Source organism: Crotalus tigris, unplaced genomic scaffold (genome assembly GCF_016545835.1).
Source record: "Crotalus tigris isolate CLP2741 ecotype Arizona unplaced genomic scaffold, ASM1654583v1 scf7180000017752.986373038:1224578, whole genome shotgun sequence".
NCBI classification, from domain to species: domain Eukaryota; kingdom Metazoa; phylum Chordata; class Lepidosauria; order Squamata; family Viperidae; genus Crotalus; species Crotalus tigris.
Window position 1 is genome coordinate 897525 of NW_024096614.1, and position 6923 is coordinate 904447.

Sequence of the window (6923 nt, forward strand, 5' to 3'; positions counted from 1 at the left end):
AGACTGGCTGCATTCGTGTAGCCAGCCCTAAACTGTTGACTACAGAAGTCAACAAGCACTACCAAGCATTTTTACAGCAATGTGGATTAAACTGGGTGAGACCTGATCCTTTCTTTATGATCTTGAAGCCTCTTCCTGAAAAGCTGCCCAAAGCACTTCCCCCAAAGAAAGAGGGAAAGGGAATTTTTGCCCCACTCCCTCAGAAAAGAAAAGCGACGAATTAATACTTGGGGATACTGGCGAACCTATAAGACTCAACTGGAACTAAAATATACTTACAGTTTGAAAATTTGGGGACTAAAACGGTTTTTAAGACCTTTTTTTATTTTTATTTCTTCTAAAGAAAAAGACTTGAAAAGTTTAACAATATGTTTTGGATTTAAAAACCAGAAAGTGGCGTTGATGACATCCAGTGGTGAATTATGGCACTACAACTTATTTGTGCCTAAAAGAAATCTGGCTTGAAGCCCAGAATTAGATAAGGTTTTGACTGACCTTGGAATTATTTTACTACTGAAAAATACAGTTGAGAAAACAAAGGAACAGGCTTGGGGGCTGCTTACCTATGTGGCAGAGATGATAAACATGTTAATCTTGGCCTGTCTGAATTTTGAACATAAATACTGACTTCCAGAACTGTATTGTGGATTTATTTATTTTCAATTTCTTCTTCTTCCCTTGGCTTGGCTGCTCCTTCCAGTGTCATTTCTTACTGTCTCTTTGTTTCTCTCTCTGGACGGGGTTCCGTACTTTTCCCTTCCATGAAAGCTCTGTAGTTGTCATAGAACTCCTTTGCCTTAAGTGCTGTATCCAATCTGTATCTTTCCCCATCCCAATTAATTAAAATCCCTTCTGGAATCAGTCGTCTGAAATTCACTCCTTTTTCAGTTAATTTTCTGGTCAGGGATTGATATTCTCTCTTATTCTCCTTGGAATCTCTTTCAGGACTACATCCTTTATATACAGAATCAGACTCATCCTCTGCACCAGCAAGCCACCCAAAAGCAACTTACCCAAAGAGGAACAGACAGCACTACGTAACCTGAAAGAAGACACCAGCATAATAATCCTACCAGCAGACAAGGGCAACGCCACGGTGGTTATGAACACATCTGACTACCAAACCAAATTAACCAACCTACTCCAAGACTCCACATACAAACCCTAAATACAGATCCCACCACCTACCTGGAAAAAACCACCAGATCCAAAATAAAAGCCTCCCCCATTAGCGAAGAGATCCAGCAAAGAATCATTCCCAGAGAGAAATCATCCAGATGCCCTAAACTCTATGGTCTCCCCAAGATACACAAAGAAGGAACCCCACTCAGACCTATAGTCAGCTCCATAGGCTCACCTCTACAAAACCTAGCCAAATTTCTCGCCAAACAACTACAGCCCTATGCAGAATCCATCACCTCACACGTAAAAAACTCATTCCAGTTTATAGAGATCATAAAGAAACAAAGCTTACAGCCCAGCGACCTACTAGTGAGCTTCGATGTCATATCCCTCTTCACCCAAGTGCCTATCAAAGAAGCCTTGACAGCTATTCAAAACAAATATAACCCCCCCAAACACATCTTAGATCTGACCAACCACTGCCTATCCAACACATACTTCATCTATAATGGACAAAAATACAAACAAACAGAAGGAGCACCCATGGGATCACCCCTCTCACCTGTCATTGCCAACCTCTACATGGAACACTTTGAAACCCAAGCTCTAGAAAAATCGGATCACAAACCCAAACTCTGGCTCAGATACGTAGACGACACCTTCATAATCTGGCCACATGGGAAAGAAAAACTGGACAACTTCCTCACACACCTCAACAGCCTACACCCCAAAATACAGTTCACCATGGAAACAGAAGCTAACAACCAACTTCCCTTCCTGGATGTCTTAGTCTACAAGAAATCCAATGGCTCCCTAGGACACACCATCTACCAGAAGAAAACACACACAAACCGCTATCTGCACGCTCTCTCACACCACCACCCAGCACAGATCAACTCTGTAGCCAAGACACTCATCTCCAGAACAAAACGCTTAGCTGACGAACAACACCTAAAAACCGAACTACACACTCTCACCAATGTACTAACATCCAATGGATTCCAAAGAAATAAGATTACAAACCTAATCCAAAAAGAAACCCCCACTAAAATCCAAGACAAAGAACAAGAAAACGGCAAAGCCCTCCTCCCATACATAAAAGGCACCACAGACAGAATCAGTAAGATCCTCCATAAACACAACATCAAAACAGCATTCTGCACAAACAGAAAAATATCCACCATCCTTAGAAACCCCAAAGATAAAATTGAATTAGAAAATCAAGGAGTATACGAAATCCCATGCACCACTTGTCCCACCACATACATTGGACAAACCAACAGAAGAATAAGTGCACGCATTGAAGAACATAAGAACTCAGTCAAAAAAGAGGAACCAACATCTTCCCTGGTCCAACACCTTAAAGCCACAGGACATGAAATTGACTTTAAAAAGACCAGAACCATTGCCAAAAGTGAACATTTTAATAACAGAATAATCAGAGAAGCCATCGAGATAGAAAAACGCCCACACAGCATGAACAAGCGAGATGATACCTCCCGCCTACCAGCCATTTGGAAACCCGCCCTTATTGACAAACGACTCCCTAACACAAAAAATGATACCAGACCCACACTCACAAAAACCACACAGGATGTCACCACCACACATCCACGCAAAAAACAAACCCAAAGCCACACCGATGACGAGGCACGACCACAAACCAGAAGCCAGACCACAGCTGCATCATTAGCCACTTTAAACCCCTCCAATCCATACATGAAGCAAACTGACACCCTCCATGAAGAGGAGGCACGACCACGAACGCGAAGCCAGAAAATAGCAAGGCAGCCCAAAATCTTAAACCCCTCTGCAACTCAGACTAACCTGAGCACAACCAAAGAGAACACTCCCCCAGCCAATCAGAGCACAGCCAAGCCCCTAACCATTCAGAACACACCTCCACCCAATCAGAACACAGCCAAGCTCCACCCAATCAGTTCATACCCCCACTGGCAGTTAAAAGGAATAAACAGCTAAGACCACACATTGCTGCTCAAAGCACGAAGCTGAAAACACCAGCCTGAAGATGACGAATGGGACTTCGTCGAAACGTCGCCAAGACACTTCCAATTTTACGCGGGAGAAAACCCGAACAACCAAAGACCTATATATATATATATATATATATATATATATATATATATATATATATACATATGTTTTCTGAGGTTTTCGTGGGTGTTTGTATGTAGGTCTTTGGTTGTTCGGGACGTTTCGACGAAGTCCCATTCGTCATCTTCAGGCTGGTGTTTTCAGCTTCGTGCTTTGAGCAGCAATGTGTGGTCTTAGCTGTTTCTTCCTTTTAACTGCCAGTGGAGGTATGAACTGATTGGGTGGGAGCTTGGCTGTGTTCTGATTGGGTGGAGGTGTGTTCTGAATGGTTAGGGGCTTGGCTGTGCTCTGATTGGCTGGGGGAGTGTTCTGTTTGGTTGTGCTCAGGTTAGTCTGAGTTGCGGAGGGGTTTAAGATTTTGGGCTGCCTTGCTATTTTTGGCTTTGCGTTCGTGGTCATGCCTCTCTTCATGGAGGGTGTCAGTTTGCTTCATGTATGGATTGGAGGGGTTTAAAGTGGCTAATGATGCAGCTGTGGTCTGGCTTCTGGTTTGTGGTCGTGCCTCGTCATCGGTGTGGCTTTGGGTTTGTTTTTTGCGTGGATGTGTGGTGGTGACATCCTGTGTGGTTTTTGTGAGTGTGGGTCTGGTATCATTTTTTGTGTTAGGGAGTCGTTTGTCAATAAGGGCGGGTTTCCAAATGGCTGGTAGGCGGGAGGTATCATCTCGCCTGTTCATGCTGTGTGGGCGTTTTTCTATCTCGATAGCTTCTCTGATTATTCTGTTATTAAAATGTTCACTTTTGGCAATGGTTCTGGTATTTTTAAAGTCAATTTCATGTCCTGTGGCTTTAAGGTGTTGGACCAGGGAAGATGTTGGTTCCTCTTTTTTGACTGAGTTCTTATGTTCTTCAATGTGTGCACTTATTCTTCTGTTGGTCTTTCAGGTTACGTAGTGCTGTCTATTCCTCTTTGGGTAAGTTGCTTTTGATTTCGAATCTGATTCTGTTAGCGTCGTTGGGGTTGACGACGCTAACAGAATCCACCCCGCACTTTGGGACAAATCCAAACAACTCGCCGTCTGGAGAGCCGAAACACAGACCATCCTCAAGACAGATACACACACCAACAAACTCCGAAGACTACATGAACGCCAGAAACAAACCCCTCTTCCCTCACAGCCACACATGAAACAAACAGTGCATAACATCTCAGATAGGATCCTCACCAAAGCCGAAACCAATGTCCTTTCCAAAGGATTCAACTTTGCAGTCGCTCCCAAACACATCCCCACTGAAACTATTATATGTGGAGTTGAAACCAGCCTGACCAAAATCAACCCCGACGACGCTAACAGAATCAGACTCGAAATCACCAACATCCTCTGCACCAGCAAGCCACCCAAAAGCAACTTACCCAAAGAGGAACAGACAGCACTACGTAACCTGAAAGAAGACACCAGCATAATAATCCTACCAGCAGACAAGGGCAACGCCACGGTGGTTATGAACACATCTGACTACCAAACCAAATTAACCAACCTACTCCAAGACTCCACATACAAACCCCTAAATACAGATCCCACCACCTACCTGGAAAAAACCACCAGATCCAAAATAAAAGCCTCCCCCATTAGCGAAGAGATCCAGCAAAGAATCATTCCCAGAGAGAAATCATCCAGATGCCCCAAACTCTATGGTCTCCCCAAGATACACAAGAAGGAACCCCACTCAGACCTATAGTCAGCTCCATAGGCTCACCTCTACAAAACCTAGCCAAATTTCTCGCCAAACAACTACAGCCCTATGCAGAATCCATCACCTCACACGTAAAAAACTCATTCCAGTTTATAGAGATCATAAAGAAACAAAACTTACAGCCCAGCGACCTACTAGTGAGCTTCGATGTCATATCCCTCTTCACCCAAGTGCCTATCAAAGAAGCCTTGACAGCTATTCAAAACAAATATAACCCCCCCAAACACATCTTAGATCTGACCAACCACTGCCTATCCAACACATACTTCATCTATAATGGACAAAAATACAAACAAACAGAAGGAGCACCCATGGGATCACCCCTCTCACCTGTCATTGCCAACCTCTACATGGAACACTTTGAAACCCAAGCTCTAGAAAAATCGGATCACAAACCCAAACTCTGGCTCAGATACGTAGACGACACCTTCATAATCTGGCCACATGGGAAAGAAAAACTGGACAACTTCCTCACACACCTCAACAGCCTACACCCCAAAATACAGTTCACCATGGAAACAGAAGCTAACAACCAACTTCCCTTCCTGGATGTCTTAGTCTACAAGAAATCCAATGGCTCCCTAGGACACACCATCTACCAGAAGAAAACACACACAAACCGCTATCTGCACGCTCTCTCACACCACCACCCAGCACAGATCAACTCTGTAGCCAAGACACTCATCTCCAGAACAAAACGCTTAGCTGATGAACAACACCTAAAACCCGAACTACACACTCTCACCAATGTACTAACATCCAATGGATTCCATAGAAATAAGATTACAAACCTAATCCAAAAAGAAACCCCCACTAAAATCCAAGACAAAGAACAAGAAAACGGCAAAGCCCTCCTCCCATACATAAAAGGCACCACAGACAGAATCAGTAAGATCCTCCATAAACACAACATCAAAACAGCATTCTGCACAAACAGAAAAATATCCACCATCCTTAGAAACCCCAAAGATAAAATTGAATTAGAAAATCAAGGAGTATACGAAATCCCATGCACCACTTGTCCCACCACATACATCGGACAAACCAACAGAAGAATAAGTGCACGCATTGAAGAACATAAGAACTCAGTCAAAAAAGAGGAACCAACATCTTCCCTGGTCCAACACCTTAAAGCCACAGGACATGAAATTGACTTTAAAAATACCAGAACCATTGCCAAAAGTGAACATTTTAATAACAGAATAATCAGAGAAGCCATCGAGATAGAAAAACGCCCACACAGCATGAACAAGCGAGATGATACCTCCCGCCTACCAGCCATTTGGAAACCCGCCCTTATTGACAAACGACTCCCTAACACAAAAAATGATACCAGACCCACACTCACAAAAACCACACAGGATGTCACCACCACACATCCACGCAAAAAACAAACCCAAAGCCACACCGATGATGAGGCACGACCACAAACCAGAAGCCAGACCACAGCTGCATCATTAGCCACTTTAAACCCCTCCAATCCATACATGAAGCAAACTGACACCCTCCATGAAGAGCACGACCACGAACGCGAAGCCAAAAAGTAGCAAGGCAGCCCAAAATCTTAAACCCCTTGCAACTCAGACTAACCTGAGCACAACCAAACAGAACACTCCCCCAGCCAATCAGAGCACAGCCAACCCCCCAGCCAATCAGAGCACAGCCAACCCCCCAGCCAATCAGAGCACAGCCAAGCCCCTAACCAATCAGAACACACCTCCACCCAATCAGAACACAGCCAAGCTCCCACCCAATCAGTTCATACCCCCACTGGCAGTTAAAAGGAAGAAACAGCTAAGACCACACATTGCTGCTCGAAGCACGAAGCTGAAAACACCAGCCTGAAGATGACGAATGGGACTTCGTCGAAACGTCGCCAAGACACTTCCAATTTTACGCGGGAGAAAACCCGAACAACCAAAGACCTATATATATGTATGTATGTATGTATGTATGTATATTGCAAAGGATCATCTCTCACTCTTTCAAAAT